Source organism: Schistocerca serialis, chromosome 5 (genome assembly GCF_023864345.2).
Source record: "Schistocerca serialis cubense isolate TAMUIC-IGC-003099 chromosome 5, iqSchSeri2.2, whole genome shotgun sequence".
NCBI lineage: Eukaryota > Metazoa > Arthropoda > Insecta > Orthoptera > Acrididae > Schistocerca > Schistocerca serialis.
Window position 1 is genome coordinate 834,106,775 of NC_064642.1, and position 14,732 is coordinate 834,121,506.

A 14,732-nucleotide genomic window follows, 5' to 3' on the forward strand; every position below is an offset into this window, starting at 1 on the left:
TCAATGAGAAACTTGAAGCTTTCAGTATAGAGCAGGAGGATGTAGAGCAACTACAGCTGAAGATTGAAAGAATATTTTACCATGCACTAGATAGGGATCTACATCTACATCTACATTTATACTCCGCAAGCCACCCAACGGTGTGTGGCGGAGGGACCCAACAGAACAGTTCATAATGGGACAGAACCTCCATGGTACATAGTCACTGTAAAGAAAGGTCTAATGAAACAGAGATTACTCTGTAATAGGTGTAAAATAAAGCATATGGCCACAGATAGAGAGATGCTGAAAGAAATGCATTTGGCTGTCAAGAGTGCAATGTGTGATGCCTTCAACGATTACTGTAGCAGAATAATGTCAAACAATGTTTCACAAAACAAAAAGAAATTCTGATAGTATGTAAAGGCTGTTATTGTCTCCAAAGTTAGTGTCCAGTCCCTAGCGAGTGACAAAGGAATTAAAACTGAGAGGACAGCAAAAAAAGCTGAAACGCTCAGCTCCATTTTCAAATGTTCTTTTACAAAGGAAAACTCATGATAATTTCCTCAATCCTTGTACTACTGAAATGATGTATGCAATAAATTGTCAGTGGTATTGAGGAACAGCTGAAATCGTTGAAACTGAAAAAAGCTCCAGGACCCGTTGGAATCACTATCAGATTCTATACTGAATTTGCGGTTGAGTTAGCCCCTCTTCTAAGAGTAATCTATCGTAGATCCCTCCAACAAAAAACGTGCTCAGTTCTTGGAAAAAAGCACAGACCACGCCTGTCTACAAAAAGGGTAGTAGAAGTGATCTGCAAAGCTACCATCCAGTGTTCTTGACATCGATTTGTTGTAGAATCTTAGAAATTCTCAGCTCAAATATAATGTGCTATCTTGCACAGTATCACCTCCTCAGTGGCAACAAGCATGAATTCTGAAAACATCGATCTTGTGAAATACGACTCACACTTTTCACGTATGACACACTGAAAGCTTTGGATCAAGGCAGTCACGTAGGTGCAGTATTTCTTGATTTCCGAAAAGCACTTGACTCAGTACCGCACCAGTTCTTATTGTTAAAAGATAGATCATACGGGGTATCAAGTGATATTTCTGACTGGATTGAGGACTTTTTGGTAGAGAGGACACAGCATGTCAGACATAAAAGCAACTACAGGTGTGCGCCAAGGGAGTGTGTTGGGACCCTTGCTGTTCATATTGTATATCAATGATCTTGTAGACAATAATAATAGCAAGCTCATAGTTTTTGCAGATGATACAGTTATGTATGATAAAGTACTGTCTGGAAGAAGCTGCATAAATATTCAGTCAGGTCTTGATAAGATTTCAAAGTGATTCAAAAATTGGCAACTTGCTTTAAATGTACTGAAATGTAAAATTATGCACTTCACAAAACGAAAAAACTTAGAGTCCTATAACTATAATATCAATGAGTCGCTGTAGGAATCAGCTGTCTCATACAAATAGTCAGGTGTAACACTTTGTAGGAATATGAAATGGAATGATCACATAGGCTTAGTTGTAGGTAAAGTTTGGGGTAGACTTCGGTTTCTTAGTAGAATACTGAGGAAGTTCAATGTCTACAAAGGATATTGCTTACAAATCACTCATGCAACCAATTCTAAAATATTGCTGAAGTGTGTGGGACTGTACTAAATAGGGCTAAAAGGGGATACTGAATATATACAAAAAAGGGCAGCATGAATGGTAAAAGGTTTGTTTGATCTGTGGGGGAGTGACCCAGAGATACTGAAGGAACTGAACTGGAAGACTCCTGAAGATAGACGTACACTATACTGAGAAAATCTACTAACAATGTTGTGAGAACCAGCTTTAAACTATGACCCTAGAAATATACTACAACTCCCTACATATCCCTAGAAGAAGGGATCGGTTGGTAGGACATGTGTTGAGGCATCAAGGGATCACCAATTTAGTATTGGAGGGCAGTGTGGAGGGTAAAAATCGTAGAGGGAGACCAAGAGATTTATACACTAAGCAGATTCAGAAGGATGTAGGTTGCAGTAAGTACTGGGAGATGAAGAAGCTTGCACAGCATAGAGTAGCATGGAGAGCTGCATCAAACCAGTCTCAGGACTGAAGACCACAACAACAACAACAGGGATCATGTGGATAAGACTAGAATATTTGCAGCATGCACAGAGGCATTCAAACATTCATTCTTCCGACACTCCATAAATGAATGGAATGGGGAGGAATCATAATAACTGGTGCAATTGAAGGCACCGTCTGCCATGCGCCTCGTGGTGGTTTACAGAGTATAGATGTAGATGTAGGAGTAGATCTCATATCTGCACAAATCTCTTGTCCACATTATAAATATATATATATACTCTATGCTCCACATGGTATGATCTGTCCACACCAGTGATCACATAGATATGCACAGAGAGATCATAGTGCATTGACAATAGAGTATAAATATCTATGAAGTGAGCATCCAGATGCACAGAACGAGAATTGTGTCTGCACCATCTCCTGTGGCTCAAATTGCTTGATTGTGGGACACATTTTAGCCCATAGAACTTAGTATATTTTGAGTGTAATTACTTCGCTGCTACAGATGTATCTCCTTCAGAAGTACGGTGTACCATGAAACTTAATGTTTTACAGACATCTTAAAAGTTTGATACCAGGAGCTGAAGTTGGTTTAAAGATGGCTTGGCTTAAAGATGGCTTGCTCAAAAACAAGCATAATCTATTACTATAGGTTATCCGTCTTGAGCTGACTGCAAACTAATTAAAAAGAATTGCACCAGACACATTTCGCTTTTATTCACAAAGTATCTTCCGTGGTTATTTTGTAAAATAGCAGTGTTTGGTGTCGACAGGCTTCATTTCACATCTGCACTTGGTAGTTTTTGGCATTCTGCAGTATTTCCTGTGCTGCACTATTTACAATTGACTTTCTTTACATAATCTGCTCCGTCATTCTTTCCTAGTAGTGTTTGGTGTCGACAGGCTTCATTTCACATCTGCACTTGGCAGTTTTTGGCATTCTGCAGTATTTCCTGTGCTGCACTATTTACAATTGACTTTCTTAAACTGTTTTTCATTCTGCACTGCCACAGTATTTATGCTTGTTTGTTTGCTTTCGTTCGCGTTGTGAGTGTTGCCAACCTATGAAAAGATTTTGTGTGTGTGTGTGTGTGTGTGTGTGTGTGTGTGTGTGTGTGTGTGTGTGTGTTTGTCAGAGGGAGAGAGAAATTCTCCTGTGTGTAGGTAGAGATGTGAGAGGAGTGGGGGTGGTTTTATATATATATATATATATATATATATATATATATATATATATATATATATATATACTCCTGGAAATTGAAATAAGAACACCGTGAATTCATTGTCCCAGGAAAGGGAAACTTTATTGACACATTCCTGGGGTCAGATACATCACATGATCACACTGACAGAACCACAGGCACATAGACACAGGCAACAGAGCATGCACAATGTCGGCACTAGTACAGTGTATATCCACCTTTCGCAGCAATGCAGGCTGCTATTCTCCCATGGAGACGATCATAGAGATGCTGGATGTAGTCCTGTGGAACGGCTTGCCATGCCATTTCCACCTGGCGCCTCAGTTGGACCAGCGTTCGTGCTGGATGTGCAGACCGCGTGAGACGACGCTTCATCCTGTCCCAAACATGCTCAATGGGGGACAGATCCGGAGATCTTGCTGGCCAGGGTAGTTGACTTACACCTTCTAGAGCACTTTGGGTGGCACGGGATACATGCGGACGTGCATTGTCCTGTTGGAACAGCAAGTTCCCTTGCCGGTCTAGGAATGGTAGAACGATGGGTTCGATGACGGTTTGGATGTACCGTGCACTATTCAGTGTCCCCTCGACGATCACCAGTGGTGTACGGCCAGTGTAGGAGATCGCTCCCCACACCATGATGCCGGGTGTTGGCCCTGTGTGCCTCGGTCGTATGCAGTCCTAATTGTGGCGCTCACCTGCACAGCGCCAAACACGCATATGACCATCATTGGCACCAAGGCAGAAGCGACTCTCATCGCTGAAGACGACACGTCTCCATTCGTCCCTCCATTCACGCCTGTCGCGACACCACTGGAGGTGGGCTGCACGATGTTGGGGCGTGAGCGGAAGACGGCCTAACGGTGTGCGGGACCGTAGCCCAGCTTCATGGAGACGGTTGCGAATGGTCCTCGCCGATACCCCAGGAGCAACAGTGTCCCTAATTTGCTGGGAAGTGGCGGTGCGGTCCCCTACGGCACTGCGTAGGATCCTACGGTCTTGGCGTGCATCCGTGCGTCGCTGCGGTCCGGTCCCAGGTCGACGGGCACGTGCACCTTCCGCCGACCACTGGCGACAACATCGATGTACTGTGGAGACCTCACGCCCCACGTGTTGAGCAATTCGGCGGTACGTCCACCCGGCCTCCCGCATGCCCACTATACGCCCTCGCTCAAAGTCCGTCAACTGCACATACGGTTCACGTCCACGCTGTCGCGGCATGCTACCAGTGTTAAAGACTGCGATGGAGCTCCGTATGCCATGGCAAACTGGCTGACACTGACGGCGGCGGTGCACAAATGCTGCGCAGCTAGCGCCATTCGACGGCCAACACCGCGGTTCCTGGCGTGTCCGCTGTGCCGTGCGTGTGATCATTGCTTGTACCGCCCTCTCGCAGTGTCCGGAGCAAGTATGGTGGGTCTGACACACCGGTGTCAATGTGTTCTTTTTCCATTTCCAGGAGTGTATATATATATATATATATATATATATATATATATATATATATATATATATAAACAAAGATGATGTGACTTACCAAATGAAAGTGCTGGCAGGTCGACAGACACACAAACAAACACAAACATACACAAAATTCAAGCTTTCGCAACAAACTGTTGCCTCATCAGGAAAGAGGGAAGGAGAGGGAAAGACGAAAGGATGTGGGTTTTAAGGGAGAGGGTAAGGAGTCCGCTCCCGGGATTGGAATGATTCCTTACCCTCTCCCTTAAAACCCACATCCTTTCGTCTTTTCCCTCTCCTTCCCTCTTTCCTGATGAGGCAACAGTTTGTTGCGAAAGCTTGAATTTTGTGTGTATGTTTGTGTTTGTTTGTGTGTCTGTCGACCTGCCAGCACTTTCATTTGGTAAGTCACATCTTCTTTGTTTTTAGATATATATTTCCTACGTGGAATGTTTCCCTCTATTATAACCATATATATATATATATATATATATATATATATATATATATATATATATATATATATGCCAGCGTTTCATAGGTGGCAGCGCTCACAACGTGAACGAAAACAAACGGACAAGGATAAACACTGTGGCAGTGTAGAATGAAAAACAGTTTAAGAGAGTCAATTGTAAAAAGTGCAGCACAGGAAATACTGCAGAATGCCAAAAACTGCCAAGTGCCGATGTGAAATGAAGTCTGTTGACAACAACCAATGCTAGCAAGAAAGGAAGGAGCAGATTATGTAAAGAAACACCGTACGCAGCTTGTAGACCAACTCTATAAAGAAAACGCTGTTTTTAACCTAAAACAATCAAAAATGGACAAACGAATGTCTTCAATGTACAGAATAACCATGGAAGATGCTTTGTAAATAAAAGCAAAACGCTTCTGGTGTAATTCTTTTTAATTAGATTGCAGTCAGTGCAAGATGGATAACCTATAGTAACAAATGTTAGCAGCTGCTGCCAAAGATGGCCAAGCAAACTAGCTTAACTAGCATAATCATCTGTGGGGTCCTCAGTGAAGTCAGATGATGTCAACCACGACTATTCAAATGTTTTGTACAGTTATGGCATGACTTCACTAGTAAACTGCCCCACTAGAATAACCAAGCAAACTTTGCATACCATTGCAACTTCAGAAAAAAATATATGGATAACCAGAGGTATCAAAAAATCCTCTGAAACTCTTAGGTATCTCGCTTCAATCAAAAATAGACAGACTCACCCAGACTACAGGGTTATAAACACAAAATCAAATAGGGGTAATGCAGGAGTAGGTTTAATAATGAATAGGAAAATAGGAATGCGGGTAAGATACTACAAACAGCATAGTGAACGCATTATTGTGGCCAAGATAGATACGAAGCCCACGCCTACTACAGTAGTACAAGTTTATATGCCAACTAGCTCTGCAGATGACGAAGAAATTGAAGAAATGTATGATGAAATAAAAGAAATTACTCAGATTGTGAAGGGAGACGAAAATTTAATAGTCATGGGTGACTGGAATTCGTCAGTAGGAAAAGGGAGAGAAGGAAACATAGTAGGTGAATATGGATTGGGGGACAGAAATGAAAGAGGAAGCCGCCTGGTCGAATTTTGCACAGAGCGCAACATAATCATAACTAACACTTGGTTTAAGAATCATGAAAGAAGGTTGTATACATGGAAGAACCCTGGAGATACTAAAAGGTATCAGATAGATTATATAATGGTAAGACAGAGATTTAGGAACCAGGTTTTAAATTGTAAGACATTTCCAGGGGCAGATGTGGACTCTGACCACAATCTATTGGTTATGACCTGTAGATTAAAACTGAAGAAACCGCAAAAAGGTAGGAATTTAAGGAGATGGGACCTGGATAAACTAAAAGAACCAGAGGTTGTACAGAGATTCAGGGAGAGCATAAGGGAGCAATTGACAGGAATGGGGGAAATAAATACAGTAGAAGAAGAATGGGTAGCTTTGAGGGATGAAGTAGTGAAGGCAGCAGAGGATCAAGTAGGTAAAAAGACGAGGGCTAGTAGAAATCCTTGGGTAACAGAAGAAGTATTGAATTTAATTGATGAAAGGAGAAAATATAAAAATGCAGTAAATGAAGCAGGCAAAAAGGAATACAAACGTCTCAAAAATGAGATCGACAGGAAGTGCAAAATGGCTAAGCAGGGATGGCTAGAGGACAAATGTAAGGATGTAGAGGCCTATCTCACTAGGGGTAAGATAGATACCGCCTACAGGAAAATTAAAGAGACCTTTGGATATAAGAGAACGACTTGTATGAATATCAACAGCTCAGATGGAAACCCAGTTCTAAGCAAAGAAGGGAAAGCAGAAAGGTGGAAGGAGTATATAGAGGGTCTATACAAGGGCGATGTACTTGAGGACAATATTATGGAAATGGAAGAGGATGTAGATGAAGGTGAAATGGGAGATATGATACTGCGTGAAGAGTTTGACAGAGCACTGAAAGACCTGAGTCGAAACAAGGCCCCCGGAGTAGACAATATTCCATTGGAACTACTGACGGCCGTGGGAGAGCCAGTCCTGACAAAACTCTACCATCTGGTGAGCAAGATGTATGAAACAGGCGAAATACCCTCAGACTTCAAGAAGAATATAATAATTCCAATCCCAAAGAAAGCAGGTGTTGACAGATGTGAAAATTACCGAACTATCAGCTTAATAAGTCACAGCTGCAAAATACTGACACGAATTCTTTACAGACGAATGGAAAAACTAGTAGAAGCCAACCTCGGGGAAGATCAGTTTGGATTCCATAGAAACACTGGAACACGTGAGGCAATACTGACCTTACGACTTATCTTAGAAGAAAGACTAAGGAAAGGCAAACCTACGTTTCTAGCATTTGTGGACTTAGAGAAAGCTTTTGACAATGTTGACTGGAATACTCTCTTTCAAATTCTAAAGGTGGCAGGGGTAAAATACAGGGAGCGAAAGGCAATTTACAATTTGTACAGAAACCAGATGGCAGTTATAAGAGTCGAGGGACATGAAAGGGAAGCAGTGGTTGGGAAGGGAGTAAGACAGGGTTGTAGCCTCTCCCCGATGTTGTTCAATCTGTATATTGAGCAAGCAGTAAAGGAAACAAAAGAAAAATTCGGAGTAGGTATTAAAATTAATGGAGAAGAAATAAAAACTTTGAGGTTCGCCGATGACATTGTAATTCTGTCAGAGACAGCAAAAGACTTGGAAGAGCAGTTGAATGGAATGGACAGTGTCTTGAAAGGAGGATATAAGATGAACATCAACAAAAGCAAAACAAGGATAATGGAATGTAGTCTAATTAAGTCGGGTGATGCTGAGGGAATTAGATTAGGAAATGAGGCACTTAAAGTAGTAAAGGAGTTTTGCTATTTGGGGAGCAAAATAACTGATGATGGTCGAAGTAGAGAGGATATAAAATGTAGGCTGGCAATGGCAAGGAAAGCGTTTCTGAAGAAGAGAAATTTGTTAACATCCAGTATTGATTTAAGTGTCAGGAAGTCATTTCTGAAAGTATTCGTATGGAGTGTAGCCATGTATGGAAGTGAAACATGGACGATAAATAGTTTGGACAAGAAGAGAATAGAAGCTTTCGAAATGTGGTGCTACAGAAGAATGCTGAAGATTAGATGGGTAGATCACATAACTAATGAGGAAGTATTGAATAGGATTGGGGAGAAGAGAAGTTTGTGGCACAACCTGACCAGAAGAAGGGATCGGTTGGTAGGAAATGTTCTGAGGCATCAAGGGATCACCAATTTAGTATTGGAGGGCAGCGTGGAGGGTAAAAATCGTAGAGGGAGACCAAGAGATGAATACACTAAGCAGATTCAGAAGGATGTAGGTTGCAGTAGGTACTGGGAGATGAAAAAGCTTGCACAGGATAGAGTAGCATGGAGAGCTGCATCAAACCAGTCTCAGGACTGAAGACCACAACAACAACAACCCAGCCTTTATGCAACTTTATAAAAACTACAAGAGAATCTATAGAAAGGTGTTACTAGCTGCTAAAAAACTCACAAACCATAAAATACTGGTGCAGGTAGAAAAAGAAAGGCAAAGTAGACGGGAATATTATCAAATGGGAAACAGCAAATACAGGGCAAAAACTTTTGCATTCACAAATTGAGAACAAAAATAGACACATGAACAACCCAAAAGAAATAGCTAACTTTGTAAATGTGTACCTAAACAGTATTACTAAGAAATTACAACAAAACTTTCCAGACATGTTGTCTTACCCACCCAGAACCAACCCCAAACTCAATGGCACTCTTATCTGGCAACTGAGAAAGTGGTCATACAAGATAGACATCAATTAAAAAATAAAAAATCAACTGGTCTAGCTGAATTCCCAGAGTGTGTCCTTAAAAAATGTGCAAATTCCATAAAAGCTCCATAAACAAAAATAATGAATCATTCAAATCTGGCTGTTTTCCTGAGCACCTAAAACAAGTGAAAGTAATACCCATACTTAAAAATGGTAATGCTGAACATGCAGAAACCACATAAAAATCCCTCTACGGTCCACCATTTCCAAAATTATTAAAAAAGTAAGGAAAAATAGGTTAATGCAGTATTTAAATAATATTAACCTTCTTTGCTAAGAACAACATGTTTCCAGGCCCAAAAGAGGTACAGAATCAGCTATTGCACAGCTTACAAAGCTCATTTGTGAGGCACAGGATAAAGGTGATCATGTGAATGGAATTTTCTTGGACTTATCAAAGGCATTTGATAGAGTGGACCACATAATTTTATTACATAAAGTAGAGTTACAAGAAATAAGAGGTGTGGATAAGAAGTGATTTAAGTCCTACTTAGAAAAAAAGATGCAGCATGTTGAGATTTCACATACATCAGAAGGATTTCTAGTAAAACACTTACCAGATCCCAAAAATAGTATATTAGGTCCAATCCTTTTTCTCATTTACATTAATGATTTTCTGCAGAGTATCGGATGTGGGGAAAATACTATATTCTGCTGACAACAACATAGTGACCACAGCCAAAACTCCACACACAGTTTACAGGAGCTGGCCAGAGTTGCCGAGCGGATAAAGGCGCTACAATCTGGAACCGCACGACCGCTACGGTCGCAGGTTCGAATCCTGACTCGGACATGGATGTGTGTGATGTCCTCAGGTTAGTTAGGTTTAAGTAGTTCTAAGTTCTGGGGGACTTATGACCACAGCAGTTGAGTCCCATAGTGCTCAGAGCCATTTGAACAGTTGACAGGAAAGGTTAATGCAGCCCTCAAAGATGTTCACAAGTGGTCACTGACAAATAAAGTAACTTTAAACATGAAGAAAACTTATTGTATGCACTTCCAGTTGAATAAAAGTTACAATGATGGCTAATTAATAATTAATGATGATGTCTTAGAATGTGTAATGGATACCAAATGTTTGGGGTGGAAGGCTGATTGTCAGTTGAATTGAACTGAACATGTAAAAGATTTAACAAAGAGACTATCTTAGTATGTTATACTCCATGAATACTTGCACCAATGTGTAATTTTCATGCCTCAAAATGGCATATTTTAGATACATTCACTCAATCTGCAGTATTGGAACCATGTTTTGGGGAACAAGGGATGGGAATATTCAGTCTGTCTTCAAGGTACAGAAAAGAGCTGTGCAGATAATAACAAATAGCAGCAGTAGGGCCCATTGTACTGATTTATTAAAAAAAACTAGACATCCTGACTGTCCCATGCGAATACATTTTCCAGACTGTAATGTATGCAAGGAAAAATATTCATCTGTGTGCTACAAACAGCTCAATATATGAACATAAAACTAGATCCAGCCACTACTTATACCTAAACAGGAAAAACAAGTCCAAAACACAGAACAGTATGCTATATAATGGCCTAAAACTGTACAACAGGCTGCCACAGGAAACAAAAGGTGTAAACCAACTTCACATCTTTAGCCAAAAGCTAAAAATTTATTTATTAAGGAAAATTTGTTATAAGGCAAACGAGTATTTAGAATAAATGAAGATAGCTACTTAGTAGACACAGATACCACATAGGCCTGTATAAAGCGACAGTGTGTGGCATAAGTAATAGATACAGAGCCCATGCCTACCACAGTAGTACAAGTTTATATGCCAACTAGCTCTGCAGATGACGCAGAGACTGATGAAATGTATTGTGAGATATAAGAAATTATTCAGATAGTGAAGGGAGACGAAAATTTAATAGTCATGGGTGACTGGAACTCGATAGTACGAAAAGGAAGAGAAAGAAACGTAGTAGGTGAATATGGAATGGGAGTAAGGAATGAAAGAGGAAGCTGCCTGGTGGACTTTTGCACAGAGCACAACTTAATTGTAGCTAACACTCGGTTCAAGAATCATGAAAGTAGGTTGTATACATGGAAGAAGCCTGGAGATACTGGAAGGCATCAGATAGATTATATAATGGTAAGACAGAGATTCAGGAACCAGGTTTTAAATTGTAAGACATTTCCATGGGCAGATGTGGACTCTGACCACAATCTATTGGTTATGAACTGTAGATTAAAACTGAAGGAACTGCAAAAAGGTGGGAATTTAAGGAGATGGGACCTGGATAAACTGACTAAACCTGAGGATGTACAGAGTTTCAGGGAGAGCATTAGGGAACAATTGACAAGAATAGGGGAAAGAAATACAGTAGAAGAAGAAGGGGTAGCTTTGAGAGATGAAATAGTGAAGACAGCAAAGGATCAAGTAGGTAAAAAGACAAGGGCTAATAGAAAGCCTTGGGCAACAGAAGAGATATTGAATTTAATTGATGAAAGGAGAAAATACAAAAATGCTATAAATAAGCAGGCAAAAAGGAATGCAAACGTCTCAAAAATGAGACTGGTAGGATGTGCAGAATGGCTAAGCAGGGATGGCTAGAGGACAAATGTAAGGATATAGAGGCGCATGTCACTAGGAGTAAGATAGATACTGCCTACAGGAAAATTAAAGGAACATTTGGAGAAAAGAGAACCACTTGCGTGAATATCAAAACCTTAGATGGAAACCCAGTTCTAAGCAAAGAAGGGAAAGCAGAAATGTATTTCTTTATTTGTATTTCTTTATTGGTCCTGTAAATCGTGTTTAGGTACATATTTTGCACAAACGATGTATGACAAGTCAGGTTGGTACAGTATATACATCATCATACACATTGTTATTTTGAAAGGATAAATAATTAAAAATTATTCAATACATGTTGAACATTGATGACAAATTTAATATAATAAAATAAAATGATATACTTATTAAGAATATTTTAGCAATTACACTACACTTTTCTGGTACTCTAAAAACTCGGAAACAGAATAGAAGCAGTGGTCAAGCAAGTAATCTTTCATTTTCACTTTAAACTTTTGTAAATTTTGCATATGTTTCAAATAGGATGGCATGTGATTGTACGGCATTATGACAGTATGATACACTCCTCTCTTACGAATGTTTGTACTTACTGTATTGACATGCAAGTAATGCTTCTGCCTAGTATCATGAGGGTGGTAATCACAGTTGTACTTGAAGATATTTCCATCTTTTAAAATACTTCCTTTTGTGAAATTTAATATTTCATACATATATAAGCAAGGAAGAGACAGTATACTGAGATTTTTAAATATTGGTCTACAGGAGTCTCTGTACTTAGCATGGTTTATTATTCTAACAATCTTTTTCTGTAGCCTAAATGTTTTGTTTGTATATATGGAATTCCCCCAAAATATAATGCCGTACATTAGCAGTGACTGAATACTGCCATGGTACATTGAAATCACAATGCATGGCTTGTATTTTGTGCAAGGATTCTTACTGCATAAGTAAGTGTGTTTAGCTTTTTATTTACATGGTTAAGATGTGTCTCCCATTTTAGGTTTTGCTGTATATGTATACCTAAAAATTTTGTGTCGCTCACAGATGAGACAGTTTTTCCATCAATTTTAAAAATTGGTCTTGCAGGATGTAGTTTCTGTGAATTGTGGAAATTGACTGTCACTGTTTTTTCATTATTTATTATTAGCTTGTTTGTTCTGAACCATTGTGTCAAATTTTGTATTATACCTGTAGCTGTTTTTTGTAGGCTTTCCTCATCACGTGATTGATTAGGATATTTGTGTCATCTGCAAAAAGTACTGGTGTCCCTTTAGTTATTTTTTCTGACAAATCATTAACATAAAGAATGAAAACAATTGGCTCAAGGACTGACCCTTGAGGAACTCCATATGTAATGTTTTGTGCATTACTGTAAAATTTACAAATTTTTTGTGTTTTTATGTCTTTGTATTTTATTTGTGTGATCTGTTGACGGTCATGGAGGTAGGAATGTATCCACTTGTTTGGTAGGCCTCGTATTCCATAATTACCTAGCTTCTGCAACAGAGTATTACGATCAATTACATCGAAGGCTTTACTAAGGTCAAGAAATATGCCACACACATGTTGCTTATTATCTACTGCAGTTAGAAGTTAACTAAGAAGGTAAAAATAGCTGACTGTGTTGATCTGCCAGTTCTGAATCCGTGTTGTGCATCACTTATTATGTTTTCTTTATTTAGAAAGGCTGTCAGCCTTCTAAGAAATAGTTTTTCAAGAATTTTACCAAAGCCTGACAATACTGATACAGGTCTATAGTTTGCAGCTTCATGTTTGTCCCCTTTCTTGTACAGTGGTGTCACGTTTGCCATTTTCAAATTTTTCGGGAATATACACTCACGAATGATGAATTGAAAAAATCCGCTAGTGGTTCTATGATAGATGTTACACTTGCTTTGATGATAATATCTGATATTTCATCATCCTTTTTATAATGACAGATATTCCTCAGGTGTTGTTGGAGACAAAAATAGGGTTCTTGTAAGAATTTTTGTATCTGACTGGAGTGAATTGCTGTCTGGTTGTGAGGTGTAATGTTTGGTAACCAAGTGGTGTGCAACATTAGAAAAGTAGTTGTTAAATTTATTAGCCACTACTGTGGGTTGATTATTTTATTGTAGTTTTCATGAAGTTCTATATTTTTGTGGGCTAATGATGTAGTACCTGTTACTCCAGGTTGCTTTAGTCTTATTCCTGGAATTTTTTATTTGTTTGTCATTTTCCATTTTCTTTGCTTTTGTTATAACTTGTCTAAGTATTTGTTCATATTGTTTAAAGTAGTTGATAAATACAGGATTTGTGGTTTGCTTTGAGTATTCATATAAGTTCCTTTTATTCTGGCATGATATTTTTATTCCTGTTGTGATCCATTTATTTGGTTTGTGCACAGAATTTATATGTGAAATTTGTTTAGGAAAGGCTATTTCAAAAAAATGTTTGTATGTGGCCATAAATTTATCAAACTTGTCATCTGTGCTGTTTGAACTGTAAACATCAGTCCAGATTTCTCTCCTCAAGAGAGAACAAAAGTAATCTATGTTTTCATTATTAAACTTCCTCACAATAGTTCTAGTTTTCTGGGCTTTCGTGTTTCCTGAAATGGTGATTGTTAGTATTGGGGCATTGTGATCACTAAAACCAGTGTTTGCAGTCTGTGTGTTGCAGATATATTTATCTGTGTTTACAAACACCTGATATATGGTTGTTGCAGAAGTAGTGGTTATATGAGTTGGGTTGGTTACAGTTGGTTTTAGGTTAAAGGACTTCAGTAAGTCTTTGATTTCATTTTTAAATTTACTGGGTTTGGAGAAATCAACATAGAAATCTCCACATATGATAATACTTTTTTAAGGGTTTTGAAGTCCTCTAACAGCTCTTCCATATGATTATAAAAAACATTTTTATCGCCATCTGGTGACCTATATACACAGATGATTACAGAATTGCTAGTTGGCAGTTCTACTATTGAGAGTTCTATGTCTCTTTCTTTAGATAAGCTGTCAAATTTGGTTATGTTCGTGAAGTCTATATCTACTCGAACATATATGCAGCTACCACCACGCCTGAGTACTTCTCTACAAAATGTGGCAGCTAATTT